The sequence below is a fragment of the Coregonus clupeaformis genome, chromosome 10, assembly GCF_020615455.1.
Source record: "Coregonus clupeaformis isolate EN_2021a chromosome 10, ASM2061545v1, whole genome shotgun sequence".
Lineage (NCBI taxonomy): Eukaryota > Metazoa > Chordata > Actinopteri > Salmoniformes > Salmonidae > Coregonus > Coregonus clupeaformis.
In genome coordinates this window covers 5,854,993-5,880,853 of record NC_059201.1, presented here as the reverse complement: position 1 = coordinate 5,880,853, position 25,861 = coordinate 5,854,993, and the positions used below count along the sequence as shown (strand labels likewise).

The 25,861-nt window shown below is 43.6% G+C and overlaps 1 protein-coding gene and 1 long non-coding RNA gene across 13 annotated transcripts in view; one reads left to right on the top strand and one right to left on the bottom strand.

Moving 5' to 3' along the window:
* Window positions 1-14,358: 14,358 nt before the first annotated feature.
* LOC121574786 lies at window positions 14,359-24,978 on the bottom strand. The gene is made up of 4 exons (XR_006002259.1): window positions 24,793-24,978; window positions 19,426-19,541; window positions 19,230-19,326; window positions 14,359-15,570 (listed from the first exon to the last, which is right to left on the bottom strand). It is a non-coding gene; the product is annotated as an uncharacterized LOC121574786 (long non-coding RNA).
* Window positions 23,862-25,861, top strand: part of LOC121574785 (R3H domain-containing protein 2-like) — a 91,695-nt gene continuing 89,695 nt past the window's right edge. For 2 of the 12 annotated variants that reach the window (XM_045222816.1, XM_045222813.1), the window contains exon 1: window positions 23,874-24,609. The gene's annotated coding sequence lies outside the window, so the exon portion shown is untranslated. Of the gene's footprint in view, window positions 24,610-25,861 lie in introns of all 12 variants that reach the window. The other 10 variants (XM_045222817.1, XM_045222815.1, XM_045222820.1 and 7 more) reach the window with 8 other exon arrangements.

The window sequence follows — 25,861 nt, the reverse complement described above, 5'->3', positions numbered from 1 at the left end:
GCATGCAGGTATGCCTCAATGTCATCGGTAGCTCCCATCTTAGATATAAAGTCACTTGCCTTTATTGGGCGGGTATTTTGGACAACCATCTGTCTCTGCAACTGCAATTTCCTCTGCCTTCAGAAGGTTGGCTTTCTTTTGCTCCTCCAAGAGAGCCACGTTTGCTTGCATCTGGGCTTGCTGGCCAGCAACAAGGGCTTTCAATATGTCCTCCATTTCAGTCGGCGGGAGCCTACGGCCAACTTGGAAAACTGGGTGATCAAACCTTCGGTATCCTCCTCTGACATGCACTATTAACGCTTGAGCTTGCCCGTATTCTCCACCATCTGTGACGTCACGAGAGGCTACACAGCTTTCAGCGGGATTGCTCAAGTAGTGCAAGGAGACAAGGTTCAAACAAAACAAGGATTTTATTATAGGTCTTGGGAAATTAACGAAAATATAACAAAATTCTGTTCTCTTGTGGCTCTTTAAGGGTTAACAGTTCAGGGATGTCTCTTCCACATCCAAAATCATAATTCTCACTCGCTCAGATAACTTTTCCCCAGCCTTACTGTAGTCCACGTTGCAGCTAGTGGCCAACCCAGCAAAAAGTCCTTCCAAATGTCTCTCACGTATTTCCACCGGTGCATATATCCAAAGGTGAGTATTTCCCAAAGGTAAGTATCTCCAAATCCTTATATTCCTCATGGAAGTGGACGTGCAGCACTCTTGTCCTCCAGAGAGCCCAGGTTGGAGACTGTGTCTCTTCACCCCCCACACACCCTCTCAGTGTGTCTCTTCCCTTCCCAAACCTTCAGCTCATCAGCTCCTCATTTGTTTCAGCTGCGTGGGAAGATTGGCCATAGAGGGGTGGAGTTCCCGACCATACCAGCAGATGGAGCCATAGCTGTCTGGGTTTGCAGCCACCTCAGGGGGATGTAACGTCCCTCCAGGACACAGCCTCTCGTGACATCACAGCACTTATTAACAGCCTGCAGGCCAGGCAGCAGGCTGTTAGCCAACCTGCCAGCTTAGTGGAGTCTGCCAATAGCACAGTCAGTGTAGTCAGCTCAGCCATACCCATTGAGACTGTGTCTGTGCCTCGACCTAGGTTGGGCAAAACTAAACATGGCGGTGTTCACCCTAGCAATCTTATTAGGATAAAGACCTCCTCCATTCCTGCCATTATTGAAAGAGATCGTGATACCTCACATCTCAAAATAGGGTTACTTAATGTTAGATCCCTCACTTCAAAGGCAGTCATAGTCAATGAACTAATCACTGATCATAATCTCGATGTGATTGGCCTGACTGAAACATGGCTTAAGCCTGATGAATTTGCTGTGTTAAATGAGGCCTCACCTCCTGGTTACACTAGTGACCATATTCCCCGTGCATCCCGCAAAGGCGGAGGTGTTGCTAACATTTACGATAGCAAATTTCAATTTACAAAAAAAAAATGGCGTTTTCATCTTTTGAGCTTCTAGTCATGAAATCTATGCAGCCTACTCAATCACTTTTTATAGCTACTGTTTACAGGCCTCCTGGGCCATATACAGCGTTCCTCTCTGAGTTTCCTGAATTCCTATCAGACCTTGTAGTCATAGCAGATCATATTCTAATTTTTGGTGATTTTAATATTCACATGGAGAAGTCCACAGACCCACTCCAAAAGTCTTTCGGAGCCATTATCGACTCAGTGGGTTTTGTCCAACATGTCTCTGGACCTACTCACTGCCACAGTCATACTCTGGACCTAGTTTTGTCCCATGGAATAAATGTTGTAGATCTTAATGTTTTTCCACAAAAATCCTGGACTATCGGACCACCATTTTATTACATTTGCAATCGCAACAAATAATCTGCTCAGACCCCAACCAAGGAGCATCAAAAGTCGTGCTATAAATTCTCAAACAACACAAAAATTCATTGATGCCCTTCCAGACTCCTTCTGCCTACCCAAGGACGTCAGAGGACAAAAATCAGTTAACCACTTAACTGAGGAACTCAATTTAACCTTGCGCAATACCCTAGATGCAGTTGCACCCCTAAAAACGAAAAACATTTGTCATAAGAAACTAGCTCCCTGGTATACAGAAAATACCCGAGCTTTGAAGCAAGCTTCCAGGAAATTGGAACGGAAATGGCGCCACACCAAACTGGAAGTCTTCCGACTAGCTTGGAAAGACAGTACCGTGCAGTACCGAAGAGCCCTCACTGCTGCTCGATCATCCTACTTTTCCAACTTAATTGAGGAAAATAAGAACAATCCAAAATTTCTTTTTGATACTGTTGCAAAGCTAACTAAAAGCAGCATTCCCCAAGAGAGGATGGCTTTCACTTCAGCAGTGATAAATTCATGAACTTCTTTGAGGAAAAGATCATGACCATTAGAAAGCAAATTACGGACTCCTCTTTGAATCTGCGTATTCCTCCAGGGCTTAGCTGTCCTGGATCTGCACAACTCTGCGAGGGCCTGGGATCGGGAGAGACACTTAAGTGTTTTAGTACTATATCTCTTGACACAATGATGAAAATAATCATGGCCTCTAAACCTTCAAGCTGCATACTGGATCCTATTCCTACTAAACTGCTGAAGGAGCTGCTTCCTGTGCTTGGCCCTCCTATGTTGAACATAATAAACAGCTCTCTATCCACCGGATGTGTACCAAACTCACTAAAAGTGGCAGTGATAAAGCCTCTCTTGAAAAAGCCAAACCTTGACCCGGAAAATATAAAAAACTATCGGCCTATATCGAATCTTCCATTCCTCTCAAAAATTTTAGAAAAGCTGTTGCGCAGCAACTCACTGCCTTTCTGAAGACAAACAATGTATACGAAATGCTTCAGTCTGGTTTTAGACCCCATCATAGCACTGAGACTGCACTTGTGAAGGTGGTAAATGACCTTTTAATGGCGTCAGACCGAGGCTCTGCATCTGTCCTCGTGCTACTAGACCTTAGTGCTGCCTTTGACACCATCGATCACCACATTCTTTTGGAGAGACTGGAAACCCAAATTGGTCTACACGGACAAGTTCTGGCCTGGTTTAGATCCTACCTGTCGGAAAGATATCAGTTTGTCTCTGTGAATGGTCTGTCCTCCGACAAATCAACTGTACATTTCGGTGTTCCTCAAGGTTCCGTTTTAGGACCACTATTGTTTTCACTATATATTTTACCTCTTGGGGATGTTATTCGAAAACATAATGTTAACTTTCACTGCTATGCGGATGACACACAGCTGTACATTTCAATGAAACATGGTGAAGCCCCAAAATTGCCCTCGCTAGAAGCCTGTGTTTCAGACATAAGGAAGTGGATGGCTGAAAACTTTTTTACTTTTAAACTCGGACAAAACAGAGATGCTTGTTCTAGGTCCCAAGAAACAAAGAGATCTTCTGTTAAATCTGACAATTCATCTAGATGGTTGTAAAGTCGTCTCAAATAAAACTGTGAAGGACCTCGGTGTTACTCTTGACCCTGATCTCTCTTTTGACGAACATATCAAGACTGTTTCAAGGACAGCTTTTTTCCATCTACGTAACATTGCAAAAATCAGAAATGTTCTGTCCAAAAATGATGCAGAAAAAATTAATCCATGCATTTGTTACTTCTAGGCTAGACTACTGCAATGCTCTATTTTCCGGCTACCCGGATAAAGCACTAAATAAACTTCAGTTAGTGCTAAATACGGCTGCTAGAATCCTGACTAGAACCAAGAAATTTGATCATATTACTCCAGTGCTAGCTTCCCTACACTGGCTTCCTGTTAAGGCAAGGGCTGATTTCAAGGTTTTACTGTTAACCTATAAAGCGTTACATGGGCTTGCTCCTACCTATCTTTCCGAGTTGGTCCTGCCGTACATACCAATACGTACGCTACGGTCACAAGACGCAGGCCTCCTAATTGTCCCTAGAATTTCTAAGCAAACAGCGGGAGGCAGGGCTTTCTCCTATAGATCTCCATTTTTATGGAACAGTCTGCCTACCCATGTGAGAGACGCAGACTCGGTCTCAACCTTTAAGTCTTTACTGAAGACTTATCTCTTCAGTAGGTCATATGATTGAGTGTAGTCTGGCCCAGGAGTGTGAAGGTGAACGGAAAGGCTGGAGCAACGAACAGCCCTTGCTGTCTCTGCCGGGCCGGTTCCCCTCTCCACTGGGGTTCTCTGCCTCTAACCCTGTTGCAGGGGCTGAGTCACTGGCTTGCTGGTGCTCTTTCATGCCGTCCCTGGGAGGGGTGCGTCACTTGAGTGGGTTGAGTTACTGACGTGATCTTCCTGTCTGGGTTGGCGCCCCCCTTGGTTTGTGCTGTGGTGGAGACCTCTGTGGGCTATACTCGGCCTTGTCTCAGGATTGTAAGTTGGTGGTTGGGGATATCCCTCTAGTGGTGCGGGGGCTGTGCTTTGGCGGAGTGGGTGGGGTTATATCCTTCCTGTTTGGCCCTGTCCGGGGTTTCTTCGGATGGGGCCACAGTGTCTCCGGACCGCTCCTGTCTCAGCCTCCAGTATTTATGCTGCAGTAGTTTATGTGTCGGGGGGCTGGGGTTAGTTGGTTATACCTGGAGTACTTCTCCTGTCTTATCCAGTGTCCTGTGTGAATTTAAGTATGCTCTCTCTAATTCTCTCGTTCTCTCTTTCTCTCTGAGAACCTGAGCCCTAGGACCATACGTCAGGACTACCGGGCATGATGACACCTTGCTGTCCCCAGTCCGCCTGGCCTTGCTGCTATTCCAGTTTCAACTGTTCTGCCTGCGGCTACGAAACCCCTACCTGTCCCAGACCTGCTGTTTTCAACTCTTTAATGATCGGCTATGAAAAGCCAACTGAGAGACCTGAGCCCTAGGACCATACGTCGGGACTACCGGCCGTGGTGACTCCTTGCTGTCCCCAGTCCGCCTGGCCTTGCTGCTATTCCAGTTTCAACTGTTCTGCCTGCGGTTATGGAACCCCTACCTGTCCCAGACCTGCTGTTTTCAACTCTTAATGATCGGCTATGAAAAGCCAACTGAGATTTATTCCTGATTATTATTTGACCATGCTTGTCACTTATGAAAATTTTTGAACATCTTGGCATGGTTCTGTTATAATCTCCACCCGGCACAGCCAGAAGAGGACTGGCCACCCCTCATAGCCTGGTTTCTCTCTAGGTTTCTTCCTAGGCTTTCGCCTTTCTAGGGAGTTTTTCCTAGCCACCGTGCTTCTACACCTGCATTACTAGCTGTTTGGGGTTTTAGGCTGGGTTTCTGTACAGCACTTCGAGATATTAGCTGATGTAAGAAGGGCTATATAAAATAAAATTGATTGAAAATTGACTTATTGCAATTCATCCAGCTGGTTTTGGGTTACCTTCAGATGACTCCCCTGATCCTTGGGTGCATTGTAGAGCAGTGGCTTCATCAATGTTTCACCAAATCATTTATATAAATTATATACAGTACCAGTCAAAAGTTTGGACACACCTACTCATTCCAGGGTTTTTCTTTCTTTTTAAAACTATTTTCTACATTGTAGAATCATAGCGAAGACATCAGAATGATGAAATAACATATATTGAATCGTGTAGTAACCAAAAAAGTGTTAAACAAATGAAAATATATTTGAGATTTGAGATTCTTCAAATAGCCACCCTTTGCCTTGATGACAGCATTGCACACTCCTGGCATTCTCTAAACCAGCTTCACCTGGAATGCTTTTCCAACAGTCTTGAAGGAGTTCCCACATATTCTGAGCACTTGTTGTCTGCTTTTCCTTCACTCTGCGGTCCGACTCATCCCAAACCATGTCAGTTGGGTTGAGGTCGGGGGATTGTGGAGACCAGGTCATCTGATGCAGCACTCCATCACTCTTCTTCTTGGTAAAATAGCCCTTACACAGCCTGGAGGTGTGTTGGGTCATTGTCCTGTTGAAAAACAAATGATAGTCCCACTAAGCCCAAACCAGATGGGATGGCATATCGCTGCAGAATGCTGTGGTAGCCATGCTGGTTAAGTGTGCCTTGAATTCTAAATAGATCACAGGCCAGCAAAGCACCCCCCAACCATAACACCTCCTCCTCCATGCTTTACGGTGGGAACTACACATGCGGAGATCATCCATTCACCCACATCGCGTCTCACAAAGACACAGCGGTTGGAACCAAAAATCTCAAATTTGGACTCCAGACAAAAGCAAAAATGTCCACCGGTCTAATATCCGTTGCACGGGTTTCTTGGCCCAAGCAAGTCTCTTCTTCTTATTGGTGTCCTTTTGTAATGGTTTCTTTGCAGCAATTCGACCATGAAGGCCTGATTCACACTGTCTCCTCTGAAGAGTTGATGTTGAGATGTGTCTGTTACTTGAACTCTGTGAAGCATTTATTTGGGCTGCAATTTCTGAGGCTGGTAACTCTAATGAACTTATCCTCTGCATCAGAGGTAACTCTGGGTCTTCCATTCCTGTGGCGGTCCTCATGAGAGCCAGTTTCATCATAGCGCTTGATGGTTTTTGCGACTGCACTTGAAGAAATGTTCAAAGTTCTTGAAATGTTCTGTATTGATTGACCTTCATGTCCTAAAGTAATGATGGACTGTCGTTTCTCTTTGCTTATTTGAGCTGTTCTTGCCATAATATGGACTTGGTCTTTTACCAAATAGGGCTATCTTCTGTATACCACCCCTACCTTGTCACAACACAACTGATTGGCTCAAATGCATTAAGAAGGAAAGAAATTCCACAAATTAACTTTTAACAAGGCACACCTGTTAATTGAAATGCATTTCAGGTGACTACCTCATGAAGCTGGTTGAGAGAATGCCAAGAGTGTGCAAAGCTGTTATCAAGGCAAACGGTGGCTATTTGAAGAATCTCAAATATAAAATATATTTTGATTTGTTTAACACTTTTTTGGTTACTACATGATTCCATATGTGTTATAGTTTTGATGTCTTCACCATTATTCTACAATATAGAAAAACAGTAAAAATAAAGAAAAACCCTTGAATGAGTAGGTGTGTCCAAACTTTTGACTGGGAATGTATATTTTTTTATACAGTTGAAGTCGGAAGTTTACATACACTTAGGTTGGAGTCATTAAAACTCATTTTTCAACCACGCCACACATTTATTGTTAACAAACTATAGTTTTGGCAAGTCGGTTAGGACATCTACTTTGTGCATGACACAAGTAATTTTTCCAACAATTGTTTACAGACAGATAATTTCACTTATAATTCACTGTATCACAATTCCAGTGGGTCAGAAGTTTACATACACTAAGTTGACTGTGCCTTTAAACAGCTTGGAAAATTCAAAAAAATGATGTCATGGCTTTCGAAGGTTCTTATAGGCTAATTTACATCATTTGAGTCAATTGGAGGTGTACCTGTGGATGTATTTCAAGGCCTACCTTCAAACTCAGTGCCTCTTTGCTTGACATCATGGGAAAATCAAAAGAAATCAGCCAAGACCTCAGAAAAATAATTGTAGACTTCCACAAGTCTGGTTCATCCTTGGGAGCAATTTCCAAACACCTGAAGGTACCGCGTTCATCTGTACAAACAATAGTACGCAAGTATAAACACCATGGGACCACGCAGCCATCATACCGTACAAAAGTATCTATATCCACAGTAAAACGAGTCCTATATCGACATAACCTGAAAGGCTGCTCAGCAAGGAAGAAGCCACTGCTCCAAAACCGCCATAAAAAAGCAAGCTACGGTTTTCAACTGCAGATGGGGACAAAGTTCATACTTTTTGGAGAAATGTCCTCTGGTCTGATGAAACAAAAATAGAACTGTTTGGCCATAATGACCATTGTTATGTTTGGAGGAAAAAGGTGTGGCTTGCAAGCCGAAGAACACCATCCCAACCGTGAAGAACGGGGGTGGCAGCATCATGCTGTGGGGGTGCTTTGCTGCAGGAGGGACTGGTGCACTTCACAAAATAGATGGCATCATGAGGAAGGAAAATTATGTGGATATATTGAAGAAACATCTCAAGACATCAGTCAGGAAGTTAAAGCTTGGTCGCAAATGGTCTTCCAAATGGACAATGACCCCAAGCATACTTCCAAAGTTGTGGCAAAATGGCTTAAGGACAAGTCAAGGTATTAGAGTGGCCATCACAAAGCCCTGACCTCAATCCTATAGAAAATGTGTGGGCAGAACTGAAAAAGCATGTGCGAGCATGGAGGCCTACAAACCTGACTCAGTCACACCAGCTCTGTCAGGAGGAATGGGCCAAAATTCACCCAACTTATTGTGGGAAGCTTGTGGAAGGCAACCCGAAACATTTGACCCAAGTTAAACAATTTAAAGGCAATGCAACCAAATACTAATTGCGTGTATGTAAACTTCTGACCCACTGGGAATGTGATGAAAGAAATAAAAGCTGAAATAAATAATTCTCTCTACTATTATTCTGGCATTTCACATACTTAAAATAAAATGGTGATCCTAACTGACCTAAAACAGGGAATTTTTACTAGAATTAAATGTCAGGAATTGTGAAAAACTGAGTTTAAATGTATTTGGCTAAGGTTTCAACTGTAGGGGTCCTAAAATTCTAAATATAATGGCTAAATTATACATTTTATGACCATCTAAAAACAATTCCATATGTTAGCTTAGTAGATATTGCGATCTAAGGGCTTAGACCTACAGGGGTTTTAAACAATGGTAGATAAACAAGAACATTTCACAGTCAAAAATATAATGTTACCGTTACTGCGAATGTTGTCGTAGTTAAGGGGGATACTTGCAAGTTTATTTTTGTATTAGAAAATACAAAATATATGTATTCTAATTAAACTGTTACAACATACATTAATTGTACTTCAGGCCAGTGAAATACAAATGACAAAGTAGGTATTGAAACTATTGAAGTACCTATATTAATTACATGCAACATAAAAACTGCCCATCGTCGGCACTAGCTGCCTGCACTGTAAATCTGCAACAGTTTACTAATCACCGTGCTTCCAGTAATGCACTGTAAATTCTAGAAATACAGCGTGTTGCTGTAGTCAGGTGTTACAGTAATATGCTGTACATTTGTGTTTCAGTAAAGGTCCTGAAAATCTACAGTAATTTACTGGCTTCTGTGCTGCCAGTATTTTACTGTAAAAAAATGTCAGGAAATGTTCTACAGTCTACCTGAATCAGGTCAATGACATTCCCAATAACATAAGATAGTTATAGTGAAATTAATTGAATAAAAAATATATACACATATCATACAAGGTGTGTAGGAAATCCTCTGTTGTTCTACAAGATGCATTTGATCCCAGAGAATAACACTTGAAAGCATTTGCCTCATTAAAACACTTCCTTTCAAAGTGGTCATCAAGGCTGAAAATGTAGGCCTACATGTAATCAAAATTCAAAAGTATGATGTTGGTGGATGAACATAGGTCAGACTAAGTCATCTTTAATTTAATTTAAACCCTAGTTGTATCAGAGTTGTAGTCCTATAATAATTCACTGGTTTATTTTATCACAGTTCTCAGTACTTGCCCGCCACCTTGTGGGGAGTTGTGGATACTACACTAATACAATTACAACAGGAATGGATGGATCCCGGGAGTATGGTGGCTAGGTCACAGGGTCAGCAGCCAGGAGCAGTGGCGGCTCCTGAAAAAATTCTCAGCAGGGGCAATTTTTCTGATGATTTAGGTGACCTACACACGTGCACGAGTCCGTGCACGCGATTCCAGATATCTTTACCTCTGAATAAACTGCCTTTATTATACCATATCCACCCTGTCCAAAGTCTCTACTTGGTCTCAGTTCTCCAGTAAACTTGTGATTATCAACAGTACACAACGGTAACAAACAATTGGGGGAACTCACGGGGCAGATAGTAACCACTTAAAAGGAAGCGATTCCCAAACCTTCCATAACAAAGCCATCACCTACAGAGAGATGAACTTGGAGAAGAGTCCCCTAAGTAAGCTTGTCCTGGGCCTCTGTTCACAAACACAAACAGACCCCACACAGCCCCAGGACAACAACAACAACAACAACAACAACACAATTAGACCCAACCAAATCATGAGAAAACAAAAAGAGAATTACTTGACACATTGGAAAGAACAAACAAAAAAACAGAGCAAACTAGAATGCTATTTGGCCCTAAACAGAGAGTACACAGTGGCAGAATACCTGACCAATGTGACTGACCCAAACTTAATGAAAGCTTTGACTATGTACAGACTCAGTGACCATAGCCTTGCTATTGAGAAAGGCCGCCGTAGGCAGACCTGGCTCTCAAGAGAAGACAGGCTATGTGCACACTGCCCACAAAATGAGGTGGAAACTGAGCTGCACTTCCTAACCTCCTGCCAAATGTATGACCATATTAGAGACACATATTTCCCTCAGATTACAGCGATCCACAAAGAATTCGAAAAACAAACCCAATTTTGATAAACTCCCTTATCTACTGGGTGAAAAACCACAGTGTGCCATCACAGCTGCAAGATTTGTGACCTGTTGCCACAAGAAAAGGGCAACCAGTGAAGAACAAACACCATTGTAAATACAACCCATATTTATGTTTATTTATTTTCCCATTTGTACTTTAACTATTTGCACATTGTAACAACACTGTATATATACATAATATGACATTTTAAATGTCTTTATTCTTTTGAAACTTCTGAGTGTAATGTTTACTGTTAATATTTATTGTTTATTTCACTTTTGTTTACTATCTACTTCCCTTGCTTTGGCAATGTTAACACACGTTTCCCATGCCAATAAAGCCCTTAAATTGAATTGAATTGATAGTAAGGTCGCAATGACACAGAAAGCAGTTCAATGTCGGGTACAGAGTCGCTCTCTTACCAGGATCGCGGTCCGCTCTGACCAGGGTGAAGGTGGCCGGCTCCACTTCTCTGTCCGGGACTCATCCAGCCAAGTCTCCCAGCTGTATTGGGATTCAGCTGCCAGCAGCGTTTTCATTATTTAGTCCGTTCGTAGCGGGTATGTACACGATCAACAAGATCAGTCCAAAACCAACCACTGGAAATCCATGGTTGGCAGAATGTTTGTAAACTAAGTCTACAAATTAAAAACATAAAATAACGCCGCACTGCAGGTCGCAACAGAGACGCTTCTAGCCGCCATTGTCTTAGTTACGTTCAACGTTACGTCACGTATGACGAAAGCGCGTAAGTGCATGCCCACAGACACCCATAGAGAATGTATTGAAAGCTTTGAAATGTGAAAAAATAGATTTTACATGACAGGCTATGAGAGACTTCTGGGCGATTTTCAACTTGACTGAAATCGCCCCAAAAACGGGCGGGGCCATTTGAAGCACGACTTTAGCCTGATTTGACATTTAGTGGCTGGCAGATCAGACGTGAACACTGATAACTGCTGTTGCCGTGATATAATTGATTAGAAAAAAAATCCCTTCCTTTTCCCGTTTGGCAGTGCGTCGCCCATATCGCCCTATTGAACAAGCCGTCCCTGGCCAGGAGTATGGTGGCTAGGTCACAGGGTCAGCAGCCAGGAGTATGGTGGCTAGGTCACATGGTCAGCAGCCAGGAGTATGGTGGCTAGGTCACAGGGTCAGCAGCCAGGAGTATGGTGGCTAGGTCACAGGGTCAGCAGCCAGGAGTATGGTGGCTAGGTCACAGGGTCAGCAGCCAGGAGTATGGTGGCTAGGTCACAGGGTCAGCAGCCAGGAGTATGGTGGCTAGGTCACAGGGTCAGCAGCCAGGAGTATGGTGGCTAGGTCACAGGGTCAGCAGCCAGGAGTATGGTGGCTAGGTCACAGGGTCAGCAGCCAGGAGTATGGTGGCTAGGTCACAGGGTCAGCAGCCAGGAGTATGGTGGCTAGGGTCACAGGGTCAGCAGCCAGGAGTATGGTGGCTAGGTCACAGGGTCAGCAGCCAGGAGTATGGTGGCTAGGTCACAGGGTCAGCAGCCAGGGGTATGGTGGCTAGGTCACAGGGTCAGCAGCCAGGAGTATGGTGGCTAGGTCACAGGGTCAGCAGCCAGGGGTATGGTGGCTAGGTCACAGGGTCAGCAGCCAGGGGGTATGGTGGCTAGGTCACAGGGTCAGCAGCCAGGGGTATGGTGGCTAGGTCACAGGGTCAGCAGCCAGGAGTATGGTGGCTAGGTCACAGGGTCAGCAGCCAGGGAGTATGGTGGCTAGGTCACAGGGTCAGCAGCCAGGGGTATGGTGGCTAGGTCACAGGGTCAGCAGCCAGGGGTATGGTGGCTAGGTCACAGGGTCAGCAGCCAGGGAGTATGGTGGCTAGGTCACAGGGTCAGCAGCCAGGGAGTATGGTGGCTAGGTCACAGGGTCAGCAGCCAGGGGTATGGTGGCTAGGTCACAGGGTCAGCAGCCAGGGGTATGGTGGCTAGGTCACAGGGTCAGCAGCCAGGAGTATGGTGGCTAGGTCACAGGGTCAGCAGCCAGGGGTATGGTGGCTAGGTCACAGGGTCAGCATCCAACATTATTTAGATGTAATTATATGAGGGGGGAGGGGTGTTTTTGTTTTTTTTACAATACAAGTGGAGGGTGATGGTAAATGTTCACACATTTGTTTGTAAACAATTAACAAGTTAGTTAGCTACCATATGTTATTGTCAAACGAGTAGCTAGCAAACAACAAGATATGCCAAATAACATTCTAAAAACCACTTGAGGGCAAAAAAAAATAGGTATAGGCTCTATCGCGCACACAGCAACACTGTAGCCTACGCAGAATCTCAACTATTTTACAGAAACTACCGGTCTATTCACGGTGTTGGCAGAACGTTTTAATCTTTAGCAGTAGTTTAATGCTGTATTTGGAAAATGACTGTGTCAGTTTCTGAACGACAAAACCATGGCAAATTGTTGTGTCCGTAGAACGTTTTATATCGACTTTTACCCCAACCAAAATATATGATGGCCCGCGAATTCTGAAACATTATAGGGCATGCTACACATAGTTTTTTTTCAAGTAGAGTACTTACAGTAGTCACAGTTGTATTTTTCGTATAATTCTCTTCTACGTGACTTTGTATAAAAAAATTGTTATAGTACTGCTGTTATTCATTACTGCATTGTTGGAAAAGAGCGAGCAAGAAAGGCATTACACTGTACTTGTGCACCTGACAATAAAAACTTGAAATCAACTTGATACATAGGCAACTTCAATATAAAAGATCAGCTGTTAAATGTGACTGTATCCCGATATTATAAACCGCGCTGCCTATGATATTGCAAAACTTGAAATGCATATAACCTATCTATTTAGTAGGCTACTAGGTCCCATTAAATGAGAGCTGCGCATGGTCATTTGTTGAACAGCACCTTCGGGAATATGAACCCATCACCGCCAGAAAAAGTGAGCAATAATATTCTGCTATGGAAAATAAAATAAATAGAAAAAAGATTCCTATGTCAAATTATTTTAGATTCTAAAAATTCGAAATGCTAATTAGCAACAGAGAAGACCTCAGCAAAACTACAAATTCCCGCAGGAAGCTCCTGCACGTCATTTCTAGCTGGTTCAGAGACCTGTGGCCAATCCATGATGAATCCATGTGCTGTATTGAAATTAATTGAATAAAGTGTTGAACTTATTCCGTCCCCTTTCTCGTCTCAGCTAGCCACTGACTACACTTTAGCTAGCTAGTTAGCAGAGCAGTAAATAAAACAAGTATTTCGTATTACTTAGCCTAGATCATTGTTTGTACAGTATGTCGACTTTGGTGTCTATTTAAGACCTCATGGCATTTTTCAAGGAGAAGCATATGACCATTAAAAGGGGAGAAGACCACTATAAGTCTGGCCATGTGGAGAAGTGCAGCTATAGTGAGGAGCAATTTACCGGTTTGGTCAGGGCCAGCATGAGGGATAAAGTTGATCCTGTGTCAGTGAGTGTAGCTATTAAGTTAAGTTTGAGCATCTTAGCAATGCAATATGTTCTATACAGCTGTCAACATTCTACAAGGAAAGAGTCACTTAATCAATGATATAATCAATAACCAGATTACCCCGGATACCAGACTTCGATGAGTGATAACTCAGTTCTAGAGTGTTGTCATTGATGAGAATGAATCTAAAAATCTATTGACATTCAGAATTGGTTTTGTTTAGACATCCAGCCTGCATTGTATAATATAATAATAATAATAATAATAATAATAATAATAATAATAATAATAATAATATGCAAGTTAGCAGACGCTTTTATCCAAAGCGACACAGTCATGTGTGCATACATTTTTACGTATGGGTGGTCCCGGGGATCGAACCCACTACCCTGGCGTTACAAGCACCATGCTCTACCAATTGAGCTACCGAGGACCAGTTTCATGACCAGAGACAAATCTTCAAAAGGCACAGTATTTGTTTATTCGGAGTGGTACATGCATTCACACAGTCTTGATTTATAGGATACTTGCCACTATATGATTGATATGTCAAGTGATAAAATCCCAAGTTATCAATGAAAAGTTTATTGAAAAACTGCACTTGTCCTCATGTGAAAAATCACAGTTGATTAAATATTCTACAGCTTTAATGTCATCAATCAAATCAAACTTTATTTATTTAGCACATTTCTTACATCAAATGCATTTCAAGGTGTTCAAAGTCATGCATTGAAAGACATGTGGCACTTAGCATCCTTCCTCTTGGCAGGTCTCTATAGGTGACCAGGGTATTCTCTCTACCACATGCGAACGCCTCCGTGGCGCTCACACGTGTAGCCATGCAACCTATTTTTGGCGGTTCACAAAATCGGCCGTACGGATGTGGAATGTAAGTGGAGGAAGCCAGCCGTGGCCCAGCCAGGTGCAGTCAGTGGAGGACCTGTACCCGGCCGAAGACTACAACCCTCTGTCCCGAGAACCCACAGAGAAGGATCTTCAGTGGCTAAGGAACTGTCTCTGGGGCAGGTTCAGTGGAATGGCATGGCTCCTTCAACCTGAGCCAGAACAACCGCTACCCTCCCTGTCTGTACCGGACATTGTTAAAAAGCAAGGGCATCCTGGCTGGCATGGCGCTGTCGGTGGAGCAGCAGGAGGCTAGAAGGCAGGCAACAGTTTGACAGCGCACCAACCCCAACTGGCACACCATGAGGAGAGGGAGGGTTGGCTAGCAATTATGGAGCAGTTATAGGTCCAAGCACGTTACTCAGTCGCTACTAAAAAGGGTCCTCAGATCACAGTCGTTGGATGGGGTGTTGTCTGTGAAGTGGGCCACAGATAATGAAGAGGAAGGCATCAAGGCATTCAAAATGGCTACAGGGATGGAAGTACAGGAGTGAGGGCTTTGGGTCACAGGGTCTGGGATCCTGGGTGCCTCACCAGATGGTCTGGTGGGCACCACAGCAGTGGTGGAGGTCAAATGTCCCTAAGGTGCAAGGGACCTTACCATTGAGGAGGCAGTGAAGTCTAATTATTTCTATATCAAGGAGGGAGGGTCTCATCGCCTCTGTGAAGACCATCCTTACTGGCACCAGGTCCAAGGTCAGCTCCACATCCCTGGAAGGGACATATGCTTCTTCGTTGTGTAGACCAACGAAGCATCCATCACCATCCTCATTCAGCGTGACGTCCTCTGACAGATTCATATTGATCCTGCTGTCTGGACTTGTTTTCAGGGAAGTCAATGGTCAAAGAATATTACACATAGTTCATACACACACACTAGGCTCCTAGAATAGGTTATATTACATACAGGTTTTGCTCAAAGCAGCCAACTAAAGTAATGTAGTTAACTTTATCATGGGTACAGTGGGAATTTACAGTGCCTTCGGAAAGTATTCAGACCGCTTGACTTTTTCCACATTGTTACGTTACAGCCTTATTCTAAAATAGATTAAATACATAAAAATCCCTAGCAATCTACACACAATACCCCATAATGACAAAGTGAAAACAGATTTTTAGAAATTGTTGCAAATTTATTAAATATAAAAAACAGAAATACCTTATTTACATAAGTATTCAGACCCTTTGCTATGAGACTTTACATTTTGCTCAGGTGCATCCTGTTTCCATTGATGATCCTAGAGATGTTTCTACAACTTGATTGGAGTCCACCTGTGGTCAATTTTATTGATTGGACATGATTTGGAAAGGCACACACCTGTCTATATAAGGCCCCACGGTTGACAGTGCAGGTCAGAGCAAAAACCAAGCCATGAGGCCGAAGGAATTGTCCGTAGAGCTCCGAGACAGGATTGTGTCGAGGCACAGACCTGGGGAAGGGTACCAAAAAATGTCTGCAGCATTGAAGGTCCCCAAGAACACAGTGGCCTCCATCATTCTTAAATGGAAGAGGTTTAGAACCACCAAGACTCTTCCTAGAGCTGGCCGCCCAGCCAAACTGAGCAATCGGGGGAGAAGGGCCTTGGTCAGGGAGGTGACCAAGAACCCGATGGTCACTCTGACAGAGCTCTAGAGTTCCTCTGTGGAGATGGGAGAACCTTCCAGAAGGACAACCATCTCTGCAGCACTCCACCAATCAGGCCTTTATGGTAGAGTGGCCAGATGGAAGCCACTCCTCAGTAAAAGGCACATGACAGCCCGCTTGGAGTTTGCCAAAAGGCACCTAAAGAATCTCAGACCATGAGAAACAAGATTCTCTGGTCTGATGAAACCAAGATTGAACTCTTTGGCCGGAATGCCAAGCGTCACCTCTGGAGGAAACCTGGCACCATCCCTACAGTGAAGCACGGTGATGGCAGCATCATGCTGTGGAGATGTTTTTCAGCGGCAGGGACTGGGAGACTAGTCAGGAATGAGGCAAAAATTAACGGAGCAAAGTACAGAGAGATCCTTGATGAAAACCTGCTCCAGAGCGCTCAGGACCTCAGACTGGGGCGAAGGTTCACCTTCCAACAGGACAACGACGCTAAGCACACAACCAAGACAACGCAGGAGTGGCTTCGGGAAAATTCTCTGAATGTCCTTGAGTGGCCGAGCCAGAGCCCGGACTTGAACCCAATCTAACATCTCTGAAGAGACCTGAAAATACAGTTGAAGTCGGAAGATTACATACACCTTAGCCAAATACATTTAAACTCAGTTTTTCACAATTCCTGACATTTAATCCTAGTAAAAATTCCCTGTCTTAGGTCAGTTAGGATCACCATTTTATTTTAAGAATGTGAAATGTCAGAATAATAGTAGAGAGAATTATTTATTTCAGCTTTTATTTCTTTCATCACATTCCCAGTGGGTCAGAAGTTTACATACACTCAATTAGTATTTGGTAGTATTGCCTTTAAATTGTTTAACTTGGGTCAAACGTTTCAGGTAGCCTTCCACAAGCTTCCCACAATAAATTGGGTGAATTTTGGCCCATTCCTCCTGACAGAGCTGGTGTAACTGAGTCAGGTTTGTAGGCCTCCTTGCTCGCACACGCTTTTTCAGTTCTGCCCACACATTTTCTATAGGATTGAGATCAGGGCTTATTGATGGCCACTCCAATACCTTGACTTTGTTGTCCTTAAGCCATTTTGCCACAACTTTGGAAGTATGCTTGGGGTCATTGTCCATTTGGAAGACCCATTCGCAACCAAGCTTTAACTTCCTGACTGATGTCTTGAGATGTTGCTTCAATATATCCACATAATTTTCCTTCCTCATGATGCCATCTATTTTGTGAAGTGCACCAGTCCCTCCTGCAGCAAAGCACCCCCACAGCATGATGCTGTCACCCCCGTGCTTCACGGTTGGGATGGTGTTCTTCGGCTTGCAAGCTACCCCCTTTTTCCTCCAAACATAACGATGGTCATTATGGCCAAACAGTTCTATTTTTGTTTCATCAGACAAGAGGACATTTCTCCAAAAAGTACGATCTTTGTCCCCATGTGCATTTGCAAACCGTAGTCTGGCTTTTTTATGGCTGTTTTGGAGCAGTGGCTTCTTCCTTGCTGTGCGGCCTTTCAGGTTATGTCGATAACCTTTGTACCTGTTTCCTCCAGCATCTTCACAAGGTCCTTTGCTGTTGTTCTGTGATTGATTTGCACTTTTCACACCAAAGTACGTTCATCTCTAGGAGACAGAACGCGTCTCCTTCCTGAGCGGTATGACGGCTAAGTGGTCCCATGGTGTTTATACTTGCATACTATTGTTTGTACAGATGAACATGGTACCTTCAGGCGTTTGGAAATTGCTCCCAAGATTGAACCAGACTTGTGGAGGTCTACAATTTCTTTTCTGAGGTCTTGGCTGATTTCTTTTGATTTTCCCATGATGTCAAGCAAAGAGGCACTAAGTTTGAAGGTAGGCCTTGAAATACATCCACAGGTACACCTCCAATTGACTCAAATGATGTCAATTAGACTATCAGAAGCTTCTAAAGCCATGACATCATTTTCTGGAATTGTCCAAGCTGTTTAAAGGCACAGTCAACTTAGTGTATGTAAACTTCTGACCCACTGGTCTGTAAACAATTGTTGGAAAAATTACTTGTGTCATGCACAAAGTAGATGTCCTAACGGACTTGCCAAAACTATAGTTTGTTAACAAGAAATTTGTGGAGTGGTTGAAAAATGAGTTTTAATGACTCCAACCTAAGTGTATGTAAACTTCCGACTTCAACTGTAGCTGTGCATCAACACTCCCCATCCAGCCTGACAGAGCTTGAGAGGATCTGCAGTGAAGAATGGGAGAAACTCCCCAAATACAGGTGTGCCAAGCTTGTAGCGTCATACCCAAGAAGACTCGCGGCTGTAATCGCTGCCAAAGGTGCTTCAACAAAGTACTGAGTAAAGGGTCTGAATACTTATGTAAATGTGATTTTTTATTTATTTATTTTATTTTATTTTATAAATTAGCAAACATTTCTAAAACCTTGTTTTTGCTTTGTCATTATGGGGTATTGTGTGTAGATTGATGAAGAAAAAAAAACAATTTAATCAATTTTAGAATAAGGCTGTAACTTAACAAAATGTGAAAAAAGTCAAGGGGTCTGAATACTTTCCGAAAGCACTGTATATCTGTGATGTTCTAATTATTTCGTACCCCCTGTGTCTTACTTGCTGAAGGCCCCAGTCATCCCTGCCTGTACCTGGCATTGTTGAAAAACAAACAATAGCCTCCTAGAATAGGTTATTTTACATTCAATTTTTTGCTCAAAGCAGCCAACTAAAGTAATGTAGTTAATGTAAATTCAATCACAAAGGCTGGTCTGAGTGCATCTCCTCACAGTTTCATTCAGTAGTACAACACAATTCAAATAACATTTTATCATGGGCACAGTGGGAATTTATATCTGTGATGTTTACATTATGTCTTACCCCCAGAGTGAGAGACAGAGTACATCCCTTCCAGCAGACCTTGCTGAGGGTGCTTCTCGTGGGGTGAGCCTGATGTTCTGCATGTCACGCCTCATGTCTAAAACATGGGGAAAAGGGGACATAAAGTCAAAATGTTGATGCATCTACAAATTCAATGTTTTACACAATATTGTATCATATTTGATGAGTTACTGACCTGTCCGTCCACAGGCTCGATGTGCTGTAGTCTCCACAACTGGACGCTCACGCTCGGATCACACTGGCACAGGATGTCCATGAACCGGATGGTCTGAAGGATGCGCTCCTGTTGGACTGGATAACAAAGAGACAGTTGGTCAGTGGTGGGTCTTTTTCAATGATGTATCACCATCTTTATCTGGACAGAAAACGCATTGTTTATCATAACACAAATACACCTTGAACAATGTGACAACTGGTCCCTCAACACCCAATCCTCATACCTCATTGTTTGTAATTTTTTTCCCAATCAACAGTCTGGATCTTCCTCTTCTGCCATGGTGGATGAGCCACCTTTTCTGGTAAATACAGGGCCATTTCTCTTTCCCACCGGAAAATGTTAGCTGCAGACCCGAGTGTTGTCACTGGGTTTCCGGTCCGCCTATCTGACAGGACAGTCTAGGGTACTATTTGCCCAATGAGGTGAAGTATTGCGATGAGCTATACGACTGTACTTCTGATTCTAATTCTCAAGAGGAGAGTTAAAACCCCCAGCTGTGAGGTCACTGAGGAGGACCAATAGGGATTTTACATTTACGTCATTTAGCAGACACTCTTATCCAGAGCCACTTACACATTGGTGCATTCAACTTATGATAGCCAGTGGGACAAGCACTTATTTTTTATTTTTATGGGGGGTGGGGGAAGAATATACTATTCCAGATATTCCTTAAAGAGGTGGGGTTTCACGTGTGTCCGGAAGGTAATACGTGTAATCCAGGCTCTGTCGCAGCCGGTCGCGACCGGGAGACTCATGGGCGGCGCACAATTGGCCCAGCGTCGTCCAGGGTAGGGGAGGGAATGGCCGGCAGGGATGTAGCTCAGTTGATAGAGCATGGCGTTTGCAACGCCAGGGTTGTGGGTTTGATTCCCACGGGGGGCATAGTATAAAAAAAAACATGTATTCACTAACTGTAAGTTGCTCTGGATAAGAGCGTCTGCTAAATGACTAAAATGTAAATGTAAAATGTAAGGTGGTCAGTGAATCCGCTGTCCTGGCGTCGTGGGGGAGCTTGTTCCACCATTGGGGTGCCAGAGCAGCGAATAGCTTTGACTGGGCTGAGCGGGAACTGTGCTTCCGTAGTGGTAGGGGAGCTACCTCGTTTGGGTGTAGGGTCTGATCAGAGCCTGAAGGTAAGGAGGTGCCGTTCCCCTCACAGCTCCGTAGGCAAGCACCATGGTCTTGTAGTAGATGCGAGCCTCAACTGGAAGCCAGTGGAGTGTGCGGAGGAGCGGGGTGACATGAGAGAACTTGGGAAGGTTGAACACCAGACGGGCTGCAGCGTTCTGGATGAGTTGTAGGGGTTTAATGGCACAGGCAGGGAGCCCAGCCAACAGCGAGTTGCAGTAATCCAGACGGGAGATGACAAGTGCCTGGATTAGGACCTGTGCCGCTTTCTGTGTAAGGTAGGGTCGTACTCTGCAAATGTTGTAGAGCATGAACCTGCAGGATCGGGTCACCGCTTTGATGTTAGCGAAGAACGACAGGGTGTTGTCCAGGGTCACGCCAAGGTTCTTTGCACTCTGGGAGGAGGACACAATGGAGATGTCAACCGTGATGGCGAGATCATGGAGCGGGCAGTCCTTCCCCGGGAGGAAGAGCAGCTCCGCCTTGCCGAGGTTCAGCTTGAGGTGGTGATCCGACATCCACACTGATATGTCTAACAGACATGCAGAGATGCGATTCGCCACCTGGTTATCAGAAGGGGGATCATCTGAAAGGGACTGACATGCAGGGATTTTGAGCACTGGCCAGCAGACCATGATTTCTACTAGCCCGGGTAACATTCAGGTCCTAAATCTGTGGCATGCAATGTTTTTAAAGGCACATTTTTACTGCTGTGTCAGGCTAGTTTGGCACATTTTCTACTAGCCCAGTCTGAAAAGTACTAGCCTTGGGCTAGCTTAATTTCCATCCCTGCTGACATGTATAACTGACTTCACAGGGCATTTGATTAGTCATGTACAACATATGTACTCATGGAACAAAATCATTTGTGTTTTCTATGGGAAAACATTGATCCCACAAGTCCTTCCTGAGCTAGCTAGCCAGCTAGTTAATGTGAGCTTACCATTCATGTAGTCACACTTTTCCACGTGGTGACATGCTAGCTAATGTAAGCCCACCAGCGCATGGATATTTAGCTAACGTATAGCTAGCTAGTTACACTACATGACCAAAAGTATGTGGACACCTGCTTGTCGAACATCTCATTCCAAAATCATGGGCATTAATATGGAGTTGGTCCCCCTTTTGCTGCTATAACAGCCTCCACTCCTCTGGGAAGGCTTTCCACTAGATGTTGGAACATTGCTTTAGGGACTTGCTTCCAACCAGCCACAAGAGCATTAGTTAGGTCGGCCACTGATGTTGGGCGATTAGGCCTGGCTCGCAATCGGCGTTCCAATTCATCCCAAAGGTGTTGGATGGAGTTGAGGTCAGGGCTCTGTGCAGGCCAGTCAAGTTCTTCCACACCGATCTCGGCAAACCATTTCTGTATGGACCTCGCTTTGTGCACGGGGGCATTGTCATGCTGACACAGGAAAGGGCCTTCCCCAAACTGTTGCCATAAAGTTGGAAGCACAGAATCGTCTAGAATGTCATTGTATGCTGTAGCATTAAGAGTTCCCTTCACCAGAACTAAGGGGCCTAGCCCGAACCATGAAAAACAGCCCCAGACCATTATTCCACCAAACTTTACAGTTAGCTCTATGCATTGGGGCAGGTAGCGTTGTCCTGGCATCCGCCAAACCCAGATTCGTCTGTCGGACTTGTGTGCGGCTGCTCGGCCATGGAAACACATTTTATGAAGCTCCCGATGAACAGTTATTGTGCTGACATTGCTTCCAGAGGCAGTTTGGAACTCGGTAGTGAGTGTTGCAACCGAGGACAGATGATTTTTACGCGCTACGTGCTTTAGCACTCTGCGGTCCTGTTCTGTTAGCTTGTGTGGCCTACCACTTCGCGGCTGAGCCGTTGTTGCTCCTAGACGTTTCCACTTCACAATAACAGCACACAGTTGACCGGGGCAGCTCTAGCAGGGCAGAAATTTGACGAACTGACTTGTTGGAAAGGTGGCATCGTATGACGGTGCCACGTTGAAAGTCACTGAGCTCTTCAGTAAGGCCATTCTACTGCCAATGTTTGTCTTTGGAGACTGCATGGCTGTGTGCTCGATTTTATACACCTGTCAGCAACGGGTGTGGCTGAAATAGATGAATCCACTAATTTGAAGGGGTGTCCACATACTTTTGTATACATAGTGTACGTTAGCTCATTGTTCGTGTAGTCAGACTTTTCCCCAGACCCCCATGCTAGCTAGTCCATGAGTGCAAGGATATTTAACGTTAGCTAGTTAACGATAATCACTAACAGGCACATTCGCTAGCATATCACTGCCTGTCGGGAAAGTCCGACTACACCACTGTGAGATACGGTGCAACGTTAGCTAATGTAGCCAACTAGCCAACCAAGGTGCCTAACTAGTTAGCCCACCAGGCGATATTTAGCTAGCTACAGTGCATTCGGAAAGTATTCAGACCCCTTGACTTTTTCCACATTTTGTTACGTTACAGCCTTATTCTAAAATTTATTAAATTAGTTTTTTTCGTCATCAATCTATACACAATACTCCATAACGACAAACCAAAAACAGATTTGTTGACATTTTAGCAAATTGAAAAAACTAAAAAAAACTCAAATATTACATTTACATAAGCTATGGTAGCTAGCTAGGTAATTATAAAAATGCTAAACAAGAATACATACAAGAAATTCCCAATATCAATTATTTACACTAGAAACTAAAAAGGCTATAATTACTCGCTAGGTTACTTGCTACTTGTTGATGAGATTTTTGAGAAATGTGGAAGTTTTTCCCTCCCTGGACATTGAGTGATTACGTCAACACTTGCGACAGAATCTGTAGTTTTGTATGATTGCCACATTAGCGGCTAATTAGCATTTTATATTTCGGGGGTAATTACAGGTGAATATATTGATAAAAGTTACCTTGTCCGAGAGAGATTTGCGCAATTATTTTACTCCATCAAATGATTATAAAGACAACTAGCAAGGGTAATTTTCCTAAATAAAAATTTCTTGAAAAAGTAGGCTAGAAAAGTAGTACAAGTAGTGGCTATTTTGTTGTAGTGGGATAGTAGCCTTCAGTGGAATAATAACAGTAGAAGTAATGTAGCTAGTTAAAATGCAGTCCGTGATCTTAAGCACAACAAATTCGTAAAATGTTGTACGAATTGGATTAGTACCATATCATACGAATTGCAAAAAAAAGTAGTACACAATTGGATGACATAGTACACAAAAACCGGGGACCCGTTTTAACTCATGAGCACCACTTTCAAAACTACTGGCTGAAATTATACAAAAAGTGTGGAGCGTCACTTTAATCTTGAAGCAATTCACACAAATTATTATTTGTTTTTGTTGCAACTAATCTGAAGAACTGTGAGGTGACGTAAAGCACAGAGATGCGTAAAAACAGTGGTGCTGACACGCAGAGGCTGGAGGTGAAGTGAATCGCGTTTTAGTTTATTTGGTATTTTCTTTAAAGCCTAAGGTTGTCGTTATTTTGGTTTTATAAGTTATTTTAGTCACTGAATGCTTTCTCTCTGATTTGTCTTGGTTGGGCCTTCATTGCTTCGTGCACCTCTCACGCGTTGCTGTTTTGAGTCGACAGCGTTGACAGTCGCTCTCACGGTGAGCCAAGTACCGTTTGGTTAGCTATTTATTGCTAGCTACCATTATTAGCATCGGGTAAGCCATTCGGAGGGTGGTTGACAAGAGGTAGCTAACGTTAGCGAGCAAGCTGCATATCGTCAATGGGCCCATGATCCTGTCATCGAATGTGTTGTAGCTAACGTTAGCTAGTTGAAGGAGAAGCTATGAGCTAACACCTGGTTGACAGCTACAGAAGAAAAGGCTAACTTGCTTGCTGCGTATTGTTGTCAGTGTAAGCTGTCCATTTAAACATTCGGGAACTCAGCACTGCACCAGCAGCTGCTACCCACGCTCACGTTTGCCTGTCTGTGAACAAGAAGTAGCCAACGTTAGATGCCTTCGACTCGAAACAACCCCTCATCATAGAAGAAGCTTTCATCCAGAGAATACTCACTCTTAACGGTAAGCGAGAGGTTCCAAATATTCTACCAACCACTGATAGAATAGCTAATCTACCTACACAACATTGAACCAAAGCCTTGATTCTCAATGAATTGTGAATAACAGCAGCACAATACAACAAAACATCTACTCATTGTTTTGATGTTGCCTTCTGGGTAAAGAACAATGCAACAGGATACTTACTGTCTTATGGTCTCAGTGTTGAGGAGTAGTGAACTACATGTAATTCAACTAGTAATGTAACTATACTGAACAAAAAATATAAATGCAACAATTTCAAAGATTTGACTGAGTTCATATAAGGAAATCAGTCAATTGAAATAGTCATTAGGCACTAATCTGTGGATTTCACGACCGGCCAGGGGTGCAGCCATGGATGGGCCAGAGAGGGCATAGGCCCTCCCACTTGGCAGCCAGGCCCACCCACTGGGGAGCCAGGCCCAGCCAATCAGAATTAGTTTTCCCCACAAAAGGGCTTTATTACAGACAGAAACACTCCTCAAGTTGACACAACTGCACATTTTAGAGTGGACTTTTATTGTCCCCAGCACAAGGTGCACCTGTGTAATGATCATGCTGTTTAATCAGCTTCTTGATATGCCACAACTGTTAGGTGGATGGATTATCTTGGCAAAGGAGAAATGCTCACAAACAGGGTTGTAAAGAAATTTGTACACAAAATTTGAGATAAATAATATTTTTGTGCGTATGGAACATTTCGGGGATTTTTTATTTCTGCTCATGAAACATGGGACCAGCACTTTTACATGTTGCGTTTTAATATTTTTGTTCAGTGTACATTTTGTAGTAACTTGGACTGGTGGTAGTTGAACTGAATTCAAATCTAGGTAGTGTTTTCAGTAGTTCATTTTTTTTTTTTTTGCCATATAGCGGTGTAGATAACTACTGGAACTACACACTACTTTGTTTTTGTGTGCAATAATTGACATTTTTACAAGTTTCAACTGACAGCGACTCGACGCTGTCCACCCACACCAGCACTCTACCCTCTAGGCTACCTGCTGAGTATGCATGGGTAGATGCTGCCTAGCTCCCTAACTCTAAATTGGTGTCAGGTTGTCGTGGATTGACTGTGGTTTTAGAGAATAATCTCTTTCGCTCTCTCTCTCTCACCCACCTCAGCTATTGGACTGGTGTCAGTAGCCTAACTAGTCTTGGGTATATCAACATTAAACACGTATGGAAATATGCTGTTTCTTCTATCAAGTTGGACTTACTTTTTAGCCTGTTT